At 41.6% G+C, this 14111-nt stretch overlaps 1 protein-coding gene across 4 annotated transcripts in view; it reads right to left on the reverse strand.

Annotated features, from left to right (window-relative positions):
* ABCD3 (ATP binding cassette subfamily D member 3) overlaps positions 1-14111 on the reverse strand; it is a 71754-nt gene that overhangs the window by 49959 nt on the left and 7684 nt on the right. The window contains exon 1 of one of the 4 annotated variants that reach the window (XM_043491286.1): positions 8353-8446. The exons of the other annotated variants lie outside the window; for them this stretch is intronic. The gene's annotated coding sequence lies outside the window, so the exon portion shown is untranslated. Of the gene's footprint in view, positions 1-8352; positions 8447-14111 lie in introns of those variants that run through there. 4 annotated transcript variants of the gene reach the window in all.

Consider the following 14111-nt stretch of genomic DNA (forward strand, 5'->3'; position numbering starts at 1 on the left):
GAGGAGAAATGAATTGGAAGAATTGCAGTTTTCTTTAAGGGTGGCAGAAGTAGCACACTGTGGCACTCCTTTTAGCTTGTGTCAGTGACTTTGTACTTTTGTATGCAAAAATTACATTTTTTTTTTACTGCTGAGGGAATTCTGTGCCAAATAATTAAAAATTCTGTGCACATTTTAAAATTCTACAAAATTCTGCAAATTATATTTGTCAAAATAACTCTATATAACATACCAGTTTCAATTATTTTGGTAATTTATTCAAAAATACCTGTCAGCAAATGTCTGTAACAATAAGATACAGACAAAAATTCCCCCAGGAGTAGAGAGTTAAAGAAACCCATATGAAAGCCCAGTCCCTGTTTCTCTGCCCCCTCACCATCAGAGCCCAGCCGGGGGGCCAGACACTTTCATCCCCTCCCACCCAGAGCCCAGTCACCCCCCTGCCCAGACCCAGACATTCACATCCCCTACTCCCCAGAGGCCAACTGTGGCCCCCTGCCCCCAGCCCAGACACTCAAAGCCTCTATCCTGCAGAGCCCAAAGATCCAGAGGGAGAAACAGTCTGATGCTGGGTACCGGGCTTGCACAGAGTTTCTTGTGCAGTTCCGCCATCTCCTTCCTTTAGTGCGTGCTGGGAACTGCAGCTGCTAGGAACACTCCAGTTCCCTCCCCCACCCCCAGCCTTATCTTCTATTTATGAGCTGGGCTCTGCCGGGTCAAGGGGACCCTAGTGGCAGTCAACATCTCTGCATCCCATTTCGAGGGGGGGGAGAGGAGGGTGTTTTTGCAAACAACATTCATTTCTGCATTGCACAGTGGTACAAAATTCCCCCAGGAGTAACTGTGTGTGTACACCAAATGTGGGAAGATAAGGTCCTGAAACATAAACCCTTGTATCAGAGGCCCAGTATGAGGCGTAAGACCTGAACCAAATTAATGGTCAGGACTTTGCTAACATAAAGCAAAGTTAAGCTGCGAGCCAGAGGCAAACCCTGCTCACAGAAGCTGGCAAGGAAAGGGTTGATTTGCAAAAATATACATACCTAAAAGGTACTGGACACTAGAGATACCAGAACACTCCGATACTTGCACATTCCACACACATAACAAGGAACAGGCTGACCCATCCTAAAGACAGGGGCAAAAGGGTAGTATGATGGATAGAGTTGTTTTGTTCAAACCAACATGTACAACGTGATAGGCAGCACCTTGTTACGTAGAGGGGTTGCACCTTGTTATGTCAGGAATGATATGTAACTTGTTTGTTATAAGAATGCATCCCTGGGGCAGTGTCTCTGTACAGCCTAGGGGACAATGGAGTGTCCCGCCACTGACTGAGCTGTGTCAATTGTCAGGGGGCTCATATTCATAGTATGTCCTGTAAAGTCTGCTGGAAACTATTACTGTGCTTCGTTTGACAATAAACCTGGCCGGGCGCCTTCGTACCTTATCGGAGTCTGTGGTCATTGGGGTTTCTTTCGGGGTCTGCTGTGCCAGTGATCTACAGAGCTGGGGCAGCACACAGAGGGAACACATGCATGCAGCCGACTGTTATCAACATTGAATAGAGCAGAGCACCACACTGGTGACATCTGACAACACCAAGTGTCTCAGTTTCAGGGCAATTGCACCTGTATTCCCCCTCTGTAGTCCACTAAGGGCACTTGCTTTAGACTTCCAACTCCCAGCCTTCTCCTGTGGAGACCCATGTTTCACTCCCTTCTGACTGTAAATTTTAATGCTGCACAGTTCTCTGATTTACACTGCGATATCCCTAGCAAGCCAGTCTGCCTAAACAGGCCAGTGCCTGAGCTTGACTTTTTCTCCAAAGACTATGACCAACTATATCCACAGTTATAAGTTAAACACAGATCCTTCTAAGCAAGCACGTTTATTCTCAAGGTGAAAGCATTAAACATATAAAAACATTATCTTGTTTTAGTATATACTGCATACGATATGTTAAACAATATTAAAACAACCTACACACATGCTAAAAAGCTTACCAGAGGCTCTGGTAGGTTTTTAGTCCTTCAAAACCCACAAGTGGGGTTTCCCTGTGGTTACAAGTTCATCTCTCTTAGATCCAGAACTAGGACCCAGGCTGGGAAGATCAGCCATTTCTTTATATAGCTTGGGCTATTGACCTTGGCCCTCTGTAACAGGTAATTAGCAGACAATCATCCTTTTCTAAGGGCACATCTGCAAAAACCTAGTCTTTTGAAGAACTGGGTAATTTGATTAACCTCTGCCTAGAGATTCCCCAGGAAAATCCTCTTAACACTTATTGTCCCAAAAGTCCTAACTTGTCCAGCACATTTTCAATATAGTATTCTGAACTCCTGGGTCTTATATCTATCACATCTCCCTTCTAAAGAGGTTACACACAATCCTAGCTCACAATAATACATAAGCTTAACACAATATGGTCTTTTAAGCATATTGCAGGAAATTGCTCTGTTGTACCATGCACTGCAGATTCTTTGTAAATGAATTTCTAACAGTTTTTATTAAACAATTATACATAAATCAAAAATAAACCTGATTAGAACAACAAAGAAACATCTTAAAGTTAAACAGTGTAGTGGATGGGGGGAGGGGGAAGTGTCTCCATTTCACAGGCAACTATACTTGTTGCCTCTGCCTCTTCTCATTCATCTCCCTTCTGGTGTTGTCATTAGCCAGGATGGGCAGAGATAGTGTTCCTAGCCTTTGTTTGCCAGAAGCTGTGAACGGGCGACTGCGAATGGATCACTTGATCACTGTTCTGTTCATTCCCTCTGGGGCACTTTGCACTGACCACTGTCGGAAGACAGAATACTGGGCTAGATAGACCTTTGGAATGGGTTACCATTGGAGGTGGTGGAATCTCCATCCTTAGAGGTTTTTAAGGCCCAGCTTGACAAAGCCTGGCTGGGATGATTTAGCTGGGGATTGGTCCTGCTTTGAGGAGGGGATTGGACTAGATGACCTCCTAAAGTCTCTTCCAACCCTAATATTCTATGACCCAGTAGGGCTATTCTTATGTTGCGTGTTGGGGCCCAAAGTTATTAGGGATGTTTGATGATTCAAAGAGCTGGGCTCCCACGTGCAATTGTCCTCACTGCCCTGAGCTGGAACCAGGGAAAGAAAGGGAGCATGGCCATGGGGGTACAGTGGGAAATATCTTTTGTGCAGATTTTGTCTGGGTCCTGATTGAGGGCACTAGATTGACAGTGGGCCAACAGACAGTATGCGCTCCAGCAGAGCATTCTGCTTCCATACTGCCTCCAGGAGTTGCCTCTGCTTGTCCCTCTTTAATTACAGTGTCTTTGGCCAGTGCAACTCTCTCTGGATAGTTGCTTTTCTTTTTCCCCTCTCTGACTTCAAAAACAATCTCCAGCTCTCCATTGCTTTCATTTGGGGTACGGGGGGAAAGGAAGTCTGCAATGAGATGGCCAAACATGTCATCCTGCATTCTCTGTTTCTTCCCCCTCAGGTTAGCCAGCTGCTCAGCCACTGATAAAAGCCCTGTCCTGAAGGTCTAGCCATTGCAGATGCCATGGCAGGGGGAGTATGGAAAAACAAACAAATGGAAGTCAAATCCTAGTGAGGTAAATAGAAAGGAGCATAAATACTGCCAAATTAAATGTAAAAATGTAATAAGAAAAGCCAAAAAGGAGTTTGAAGAACAGCTAGCCAACTCAAAAAAAAAAAAAAAAAAAAAAACCTCAAAAGGTAATAACAAAATGTTTTTTTAAGTACATCAGAAGCAGGAAGCCTGCTAAACAACCAGTGGAGCCACTGGACAATCAAGATGCAAAAGGAGCACTTAAAGACTATAAAGTCATCGGAGAGAAACTAAATGCATTCTTTGCTTCAGTCTTCACAGCTGAGGATGTTAGGGAGATTCCCAAACCTGAGCCGTCTTTTGTAGGAGACAAATCTGAGGAATTGTCACAGATTGAAGTGTCACTAGAGGTGGTTTTGGAATTAATTGAGAAACTTAACAACAAGTCACTGGGACCAGATGGCATTCACCCAAGAGTTCTGAAAGAACTCAAATGTGAAATTGCGGAACTATTAACTATGATTTGTAATCTGTCCTTTAAATCAGCTACTGTACCCAATGACTGGAAGATAGCTAATGTAACACCAATATTTAAGAATGGTTAAATCTAGTGGTGCTCTAGTGGTGATCCTGGCAATTACAGACTAAGTCTGTAAGTCTAACGTCCGTACTGGGCAAATTAGATGAAACAATAGAATAAAATTGTCAGACACACAGAAGAATATAAATTGTTGCGCAGAAGTCAACATGGTTTCTGTAAAGGGAGATCATGTCTTACTAATCTATTAGAGATCTTTGAGGGGATCAACGAACATGTGGACAAGGGGGATCCAGTGGACATAGTGTGCTTAGATTTCCAGAAAGCCTTTGACAAGGTCCCTCACTAAAGACTCTTATGTCAATTAAGTTGTCATGGGATAAGAGGGAAGATCCTTTCATGAACTGAAAACTGGTTAAAAGACAGGGAACAAAGGGCAGGAATAAATGGTAAATTTTCAGAATGGAGAGAGGTAATTAGTGTTTCCCAAGGGTCAGTCCTAGGACCAGTCCTATTCACAAACATAATTCATGTTTGTTCATAAACAATCTGGAGAAAGGGGTAAACAGTGAAGTGGCAAAATTTGCAGATGATACTAAACTGCTCAAGATAGTTAAGACCAAAGCAGACTGTGAAGAACTTCAAAAAGAGCTCACAAAACTAAGTGATTGGGCAACAAAATGGGAAATGAAATTTAATGTGGATAAATGTAAAGTAATGCACATTGGAAAAAATAACCCCAACTATACATAAAATATGACGGGGGCTAATTTAGCACCAACTAATCAGGAGAAAGATCTTGGAGTCATATTTTTGACTGCCGCTGCACACTGCGTGGACATCTTCAGAGAACTCTGAAGACATCCACGCAGTGTGCAGCGACAGTCAAAAAAGCAAACGGGATGTTAGGAATCATTAAAAAAGGGATAGAGAATAAGACGGAGAATATCTTATTGCCCTGATATAAATCCATGGTATGCCCACATCTTGAATACTGTGTACAGATGTGGTCCCCTCATCTCAAAAGAGATATACTGGCATTAGAAAAGGTTCAGAAAAGGGCAACTAAAATGATTAGAGGTTTGGAATGGGTCCCATATGAGGAGAGATTAAAGAGGCTAGGAATTTCAGCTTGGAAAAGAGAAGACTAAGGGGGCATATAATAGAGATATATAAAATCACGAGTGGTGTGGAGAAAGTGAATAAAGAAAAGTTATTTACTTGTTCCCATAATATAAGAAGTAGGGGCCACCAAATGAAATTAATGGGTAGCAGGTTTAAAACAAATAAAAGGAACTTCTTCACTCAGAGCACAGTCAACTTGTGGAACTCCTTGACCGAGGAGGTTGAGAAGGCTAGGTCTATAACAGGGTTTAAAAGAGAACTGGATAAATTCACAGAGGTTAAGTCCATTAATGGCGATTAGCCAGGATGGGCAAGGAATGATGTCCCTAGCCTCTGTTTGTGAGAGGGTGGAGATGGATGGCAGGGGAGAGATCACTTGATCATTACCTGTTAGGTTCACTCCCTCTGGGGCACCTGGCATTGGCCACTGTGGGTAGACTGGATACTGGGCTGGGTGGACCTTTGGTTTGATCCAGTATGGCCATTATTATGTTCTTAAGTGGCTACTGTTTCCCAGAGAGGCAATAATATATTTTTAACACGCATTTCTGATTTCCCTCCCTGAGATAGAAAAATGGGTATGTGCTCTTCATGGCATGGGCTTGTAGAAAGTTGATGGTCATAGCTAAGGCTACATGTTTGTCATGGCAGGAAAAAAGTCAGAGTGATTTGTCCGTTTGCCTGTCTTTTTTTGTGTCTGTGACCGACCCTGCAGCAGTAGTTCCTGCGGCTCCTGTCTCACAGGGATAAGTCCAACTCCCCTGTCTGCGTGTTGTGACCTAGAGCACCAGCTCACATGTCACTCAAGTCAGACCCAGCTGACCCTCTGTCATGACAAGGGGAACATGGGCAAACATGACCAGTGTTATAACCCCGCATGCCAGGTCTCAATACCTGGAGCCGATGTTGCAGGGTGAGTGCAGGGCAGCAGGCCTAGTCCGTAGGACGTAGGAACCACTGCTATGGGGTGAGTGCAGACCAGACTTGCTCTCCAGCCCCTTGCCCCCTCCCCTCTGCACAAGGCAAGGATTAGGGCTGCAGTGCCAGAAGATGAGGGTACTTCTGCAGGAGGTCAATGCCTTTAGATAGTGCAAGGAGGGTGGCATTTTTAAATAAAAAAAATCAGGGAGCAGCCACAGGAAATATAATAATCGGGGGGGTGGAGGGGAAGGGGGGTGGAGAGAGAGAAGAAGAGGGCAGAGTCCACAATCTTCTTGGGTTCAGTAGTGGTCTAACTATGTAAAATCCTGTCCACCTCCTCAAAAAATGGACAGGTTACATATCCACGGCCAGACAGTTTCCTACCATCCCTGGTTTTAATGTAAGTTCTCATGAGCTGTTTGCTCTTTATTTGGCACTGGAAGGCATCCTGGTTGTGACTCTTCTTGAACAGCTGACTAGCAATGTCCATGAACCCATCTTTATTCTGGTGGCTGGGCCTAAGAGCTTCCTACACCGTCGCTTCTCCCCAGATGGCGATGAAATCTAGGGTCTCAGAGCAGCTCTAAGCAACTGCTCAAGGCATATTGTAAGGGGTGCTAGAGGAATATTGAGCAAATAAGCCAATCCTGGGACTGAGCCAGCTTTTCAATAGGGGAGGGGCCATCTGGACAGCTTGTTCCCAGAGCAGTGGAGAGCACACAGATAAAAACACAGTTCAGTCATCCATATCCTCAAAGCAGTGTGGATAGCTGCTGGAGGATTATCAAAAGTAGCGTGTGGCAGCAATTCGTGCACATGAACAACAGATTGCACTAGCTCAATTTGCATTAAGTCCTCAATTTGCATTAGTACTCTTTGAATGAGAATTCCAAAATTCACAATAAATGCAGAGTTAGAGAGCACTCCAAGGAGTTGTGTTATGTGTACGCAGATATTTCCAGATCAGACCAACTCAAGTTAGTGTGGATTAAATCCCCCATGTAGACAAGCACAAAGCTTAAACTAATTTGTAAAACTCTCTAACACTGCTAATCAATAGGTATTGCATTTTCCTTTAAACTATACCCATGTTTTACTATTAAAAAGTAACATCAGTAGCACTTATTTCCAAAGAACATTCACTGGAAACAGTTATATATTTTATATGTAAGCTAGAAACCAAAAGTAGCACACAATTCTGGGGCTTTGTACTACATACCATATTATCAACATTTGTACAAAGCCAATCAACCATCAGCACTCAATAAGTAAAATATATTTCTTTTGCTGTATTTTTACTCAACCAAGTTTTACCACACACACACACACACACACACAGGAGGAACAATTCTCATTACCCGAAACATTAGAATCAATATCAAGTTTCTTTAAGAGATTTTATTTCTAGAGTAGTCAAGCTCTGAACATTTTTTTGCTTTTCCAGGCTTCTTTTTCTATGTGGTATGCTGATCACAGGGTAATCAGAGAGCATAAGTAGTGTAATCAGATAACACATTACATTTCAACTAATAGGGCTGGCTCCAAGTGTGTTTTAGGTCAACAGTAGAGTATATATTGCTTTTCACCTGTACTACAGCAGGTGTTTGTTCATATTACAAATACATCATATGATCACTTTCAAAGGTCTCTTCACAGGGAAAGGGTGCGTTAGTGGTGTTCCAGCAGCAGTGTTTCAATCCATATTGATTTGTAAGGAAGCTTCTACAGTGATGTAAGAACACTGGGATCTAAAGGAGACGAAACTATTTATTTTTATTGTATAGCACTCGGAAATAGTAGGCAGTTCACAGAAGCTATATAGCTGCTCTGCTGCGTTTACAATTTTATTAGTTTTCAAGCTCTATATTTCTTAAACAGAAACAATCAAATTAGTAGCTATTACATTTTAAAAAATGTTAAAAGAAAGCTACAGTTGCAAAGTCGAACACTCAAAAAATAGGAAATGACTGAACTAAGGTTGCCTGTACAATCTTAATTTCATCTCCTGATGTTTTATGCATTAGGACAGTCTTTAATTACGTGATCACATACTACTATATAGGGAACCTTAATTTTGGTATTTCTTAACTTCTGAGTGTTTCACTTTTCAACCATAACATTTTCTTAATGCCTTTTTTGGATTTTAATTTCCCTAAACCTTTAGGAAAGCAAATGGAAAAAACAGAAATTCCGTCATGGAACCATGCTTATCCCCTACCTTGTGTGTCGTCAGCAGGGTTGGGACCTTCAGGTCTACAGAACAGACCTTTACCACTTGAGCTAAAAAACCTATAGCACTAGTAAATTGTTCTCCTTTTAGTGGTTGGGCCATTTAGAGGAAAAGTCAAGTTTTGCCAGTAAATTTCACAGCTATTTGCTAGAGATAACAAAGGAATGTTAGGCTCAGAAATCCTGGGTCAATTCCAGGTTTTGGAAGGGACTGTGCTCAATGGTTATAGAACAGGGATCAAAAAGAAAAGGAGTACTTGTGGCACCTTAGAGATTAACAAATTTATTAGAGCATAAGCTTTCGTGAGCTACAGCTCACTTCATCGGATGCATTTGGTGGAAAAAAAAACAGGGATCGGCAACCTTTGGCATGCGACCCGCCAGGGTAAGCCCCCTGGCAGGCTGTGCCAGTTTGTTTACCTACAGCTTCTGCAGGTTTGGCCGATCGTGGCTCCCACTGGCTGGGATTCGCTGCTCCAGGCCAATGGGGGCTCTGGGAATTGGCACGGGCTGAGGGATGTGCTGGCCTGGAGCAGTGAACCACGGCCAGTGGGAGCTGCGATTGGCCAACACCTGAGGACGCGGCAGGCAAACAAGCCGGCCCAGCCCACCAGGGGGCTTACCCTGGTGGGCTGGGTGGCAAAGGTTGCCGAGCGCTGTTATAGAACATTCTGCCCCTATACTCTAGCAGCCTATCCCTATTCCACCTGTCTGCTCCTATCCCTTTCCATGCTCCCGTCCATGTCCCCTTCTTCTCATATTGCTTCCAGACAGCTTCTGTGCCTCCCCCCTTTGCATTCCATGTAGGCACCTTTCTCCTTTTCCACACTACCTGAGCACCAGTATGGAGCAGTGAGAGCACAGGAGAGTCTCCTTGATTTCAGTTCTCATTGCTGATGCTACAGTGCCACTGAACACCCAGGAGGAGCAAATGCAGGAAAAGTCCTGCTCGGCTCTTATAACTCTGGGATGTAGTATGCTTAGTCCTGTTGGCATGTAGGAGCTGTGTGGAGATGGAATATGGTCAGTACAGAGGGAATCTTTGGAAAATTTGGCTGCTGGCCTCCAAAACTCTAGTGATAATGAAAATTGTGATTTGCATAAAGAGTTGTAAGGTGGCCAAATTTGGCCAGATTTTGTGGGAACAGCAAAAGGTATATCCCTGACAATAGGGCAACCCCCTATCAAATGTTACGTTCCTGCTCCAAAACATGAAGGCACTAGAGCGTCTCAATAACTGTAAAAATTTTTAACATTGTTTTCCCTATGTATTTTCCCCAACCTCATTCCCAGAAGCAGTTGAACCATTTTAGCTGAAACTTTCCACAAAAATTCATTTTGAAGCAGACACCCAACTTGAAAAATTTCAGCCCAATTTAAATTTTACAAAGATATAAGCAACTCAAAACAGTCTTATAATGGAAAATGTTAGGCAACCTTAACTAGAGTGTCACTACCAGTTCTACCCCGAGATGTGACTGACTTAAAAGGAGGGTGACACCAGTGCATCCAAAAATAGCATGTAACCCAGTGTTTTTAATCTCAAAAAGTAAAATATTCAGGGATGAATTGCTTCTTATATGGCAAATTATTTAAGGATACAATAATTATATTATGTTGGAATTCACAGGTCTTTAAACACCAAAGAATTCTACTCTTCCAGTACCACCTTGAATTAATCTGAAATATCCTGCGCTGTGCAGGAGGTCGGACTAGATGATCAGAATGGTCCCTTCTGACCTTAGTATCTATGAATCTATGTCTAGAAAGCCAATTAAAATTTAAAAGTTACCCATTGGAATGTTTTGACCAGGGACCACTACCAAATCAAAAATATTTTACACTTTTTGTTATATTACAAATCACATGGTGTTTGGGCCCAGTAACTACTTCTAAACAGAAGCCGAAGAATAAAGTGAAACCACAAGAAGGTTGCTTATGACCAGCTTACTTATTCCCTGTCTCTACTGAAGGTCCTTGGTCACTCTCTCAAGGGCATATTTTTCCCCACTGATGGTAATTCACATAAAGAGCTCTTAGACTTGCAAAATTTTATCCCTCCATCTTCTTTTTGGTTGGACACATCCCAAGAGATGTGCTATGAATGACAAAATATATGCGGGAACTTTCTGCCCTATTGAAGTCAATGTAGGTTTTTCCATTGACTCCCAGGGGGCAGAATTTCACCCAGGATGAGTTTGTATGCAATCAGATATTATAATTATACCATACCAAAACAAATCTCTGCCTAGACACAATAAAGTTAGTATGTACTAAGTATACTAGGTATATGGTAGGTATATGGATTGAGAGTTATCTTCACTGGTCACATATCTATCAATATTTTCATGTACTTTATGGTTCACACAATTGTTATTTCAGTATCAATTATTTACTTGATTACATTAATAGCCATTTCAAAAATGAGACTTCTTTGTGACAAACTACTAAAAGATTAAAACTTGTTTATTGAGCTCTGGTGATATGGGGCAAGGACTGAGGCAGGTTTTCATTCTTGGTTGTCCAATCTTTCTTTCTAATTTATTTCAATGGCTGACACTGGAGAATAGAACCTCATGCTTTTAAAAGCTAAAACAGATTTTAAGAGTCAGTCCCTTTAACAGAAGCAACAATTTTCAGCTGTCAGACACTGACCACCATTACTGGAATAATTTTTGTTCACATCAACAAATCTTAATTGATGTACATGGGGGGGAAACACATTTCAGCATGATGTAATCTCTCAAATAGGACTAGTTTCTATGTATCATGTGTCTACATTTAAAATTCTAACAGAAGCCACAACTTCACTTGTATTTTTATGCAGCTCTGGAAATAAACTAAGCAAGTCTAGTCCAGTCCAGATAAACAAAAATCATGTCAGAGGATAATACTGATTGAAAAACAGGCAATTTATTGTGAAACATTCCACTATATGGATATTTCAGTCACAGGTTTTAATATAGACTACTAACAAAGTAGATCCAGTAAAAAAAATGTTTTGTACCACTTCTTTTTAATAACTTCTGCACGGTTTGGTTAGGAGAATGCATCACAATGCAAAAGAACATATGCTCCTAAATGATACTACATTTTTAAGTTTTATAACATCATTCATTAGTTTTGTGGATCTTCTAAACAAAATGTTGAGACACATTCAACTGGAAGGTAATATTTGACCTTTCCCCTACTAAGATACGCAATATATGATTATTACACTACTTAAGGAACTTTTATGTTACTACATGACTTGAGTCATATTTACCTTGCCCTTAATCCCAAAAGCATCAAACAAGCAGGTGAAAGTTGACAGAGAAGAAACATTTTTGCAACTGCCTTGCATAAAGCAAAATTAGGATAGGTACTATGACACTTTGTGCAAGATACATGTGTTCTGGCTCTCTGAACCAGCAACTCCTTGATTTACTTAAGAAAATGGTTTTCTAACCTTTATTTTATGATTTGATTCCTAAATTAGGACTTACAATACCTACATCATCCTTCATGATACTCCTCAAACAAAAGGATTTCAAAGTCCAGAAATTTTTAAAGGTGAAATTCACTTTTCCCTGCACTCAAGCAATATTATCAACACTGACAGAGAAGCTACATAGAGGAAAGAATTCCACCCTCAAAAAAGACCAATTTATAGGGTGGAATAGAGGCCACAACTCCTCCACACCCCTTACTCAGTTACCCAGCTACTAGATCCATAATTCCAGTCCATTACTCCTTCTAGAGAGACCTGTTCAGGACCAGCAAGAAGCCCCCAGCACATTCACTCTGCCCTCCCACCCCCAAAAACACATTCACCTTGTGTAATAGCCCCACAGGATTTAATGGTGCAACACACTTTGAAAGAATTTTTCGAGTATTGCACAAGGGCTTACTGTTTATTATTTATAGTTTAATAACTCAGAGCCATACAAAAAAAATCTGGTAAAATGATCCCTGCCCCAAGTAATTTACAATCTAAATTAATGACAAGATGCAATAGGTGAATGAAACTGGCAGATTGCAAGCAGGGCAAGGCAACAGTAATAAGATTGTGCTTTCATGTAGCTTAATGGTGCATACAGTGTAACTCATCATTTGCCTAGCTTTTGACTGGTAACATTCTGTAAGCTACATGGCTGAAGTAAGTCTTATGAAAAAGACTTGAGGACATGGAAGTGGATGAATGGATTTTTGGTGGAAGATATCAGGTAAAAGGGCCATCATGGAAAAAAAAAAAAAAAAAAGCATACATACTTCTGGGATAATTGGCTGTGTCAAGGTTCCTTCCCCACTCTGAACTCTAGGGTACAGATGTGGGGACCTGCATGAAAGACCTCCTAAGCTTATTCTTACCAATTTAGGTTAAAAACTTCAACAAGGTACAAACTTTGCCTTGTCCTTGAACCGTATGCTGCCACCACCAAGTGTTTTAAACAAAGAACAAGGAAACAGCCCACTTGGAGACGTCTTCCCGCAAAATATCCCCCCAAACCCTACACCCTCCTTCCTGGGGAAGGCTTGATAAGAATCTTCACCAATCTCTACAGGTGAACACAGACCCAAACCCTTGGATCTTAAGAACAAGAGAAAAAAAAAATCAATCAGGTTCTTAAAAGAAGAATTTTAATTAAAGAAAAGGGAAAAGAATCATCTCTGTAAAACCAGGATGGTAAATACCTTACAGGGTAGTCAGATTCAAAACATAGAGAATCCCTCTAGGCAAAACCTTAAGTTACAAAAAGACACAAAAACAGGGATATACATTCCATCCAGCACAGCTTATTTTACCAGCCATTAAACAAAAGTAAATCTAACACATTTCTAGCCAGATTACTTACTAACTTAACAGGAGTTGTAAGGCTGCATTCCTGATCTGTTCCCGACAAAAGAATCACACAGACAGACCAACCCTTTGTTCCCTCCCCTCCAGATCTGAAAGTATCTTGTCCTCTCATTGGTCATTTTGGGTCAGATGCCAGCTAGGTTACCTTAGCTTCTTAACCCTTTACAGGAGAAAGGGTTTTGCCTCTGACCAGGAGGGATTTTATAGCACTGTATACAGAAAGGTGGTTACCCTTCTCTTATATTTATGACACGCCCCCCAAATCACAGATAGGGCGAAACACTGCATGTGATTTCTTCCTGGAGCTCTAGGGGAAAACAGAGTTAATAAGACAGATATCTCTAAATATACTGCTGTCTTTATACAGTTAATAGTATAATTAGAGATTATAGTTAGTTGATTCTGGGTAACTTTTATGGGAGAATGCATCAGCCACTTTGTTAGAAGCTCCTGAGATTTGTTGTATGTCGAAATCAAAATCTTGGAGAGCTAAACTCCACCGAATAAGTTTTTTCCCTTGGCAGTATGAAGCCACTGTAGCGCAGCATGGTCTGTTTGCAGATAGAAACGCCATCCCCAAACATATGGGCGTACCTTTTCCAGAGCATAGACAATGGCGTAACATTCCTTTTCACTGATTGACCAGTGGCTTTCCCTCTCAGACAGCTTCTTGCTGAGAAACACGACAGGATGGAACTCTTGATTTGGTCCTTCCTGCATTAAGACTGCTCCCACACCACGCTCGGACGCATCTGTGGTTACTAGGAACGGTTTGTCAAAGTCTGGGGCCCTTAGCACAGGATCAGACATGAGTGTCGCTTTAAGCTGGTTAAAGGCCTTCTGACACTCTTCAGTCCACTGAATTGCATTTGGCTGTTTCTTTTTGGTTAGGTCTGTCAGTGGGGTGG

This window comes from Dermochelys coriacea, chromosome 8, assembly GCF_009764565.3.
Source record: "Dermochelys coriacea isolate rDerCor1 chromosome 8, rDerCor1.pri.v4, whole genome shotgun sequence".
Lineage (NCBI taxonomy): Eukaryota > Metazoa > Chordata > Testudines > Dermochelyidae > Dermochelys > Dermochelys coriacea.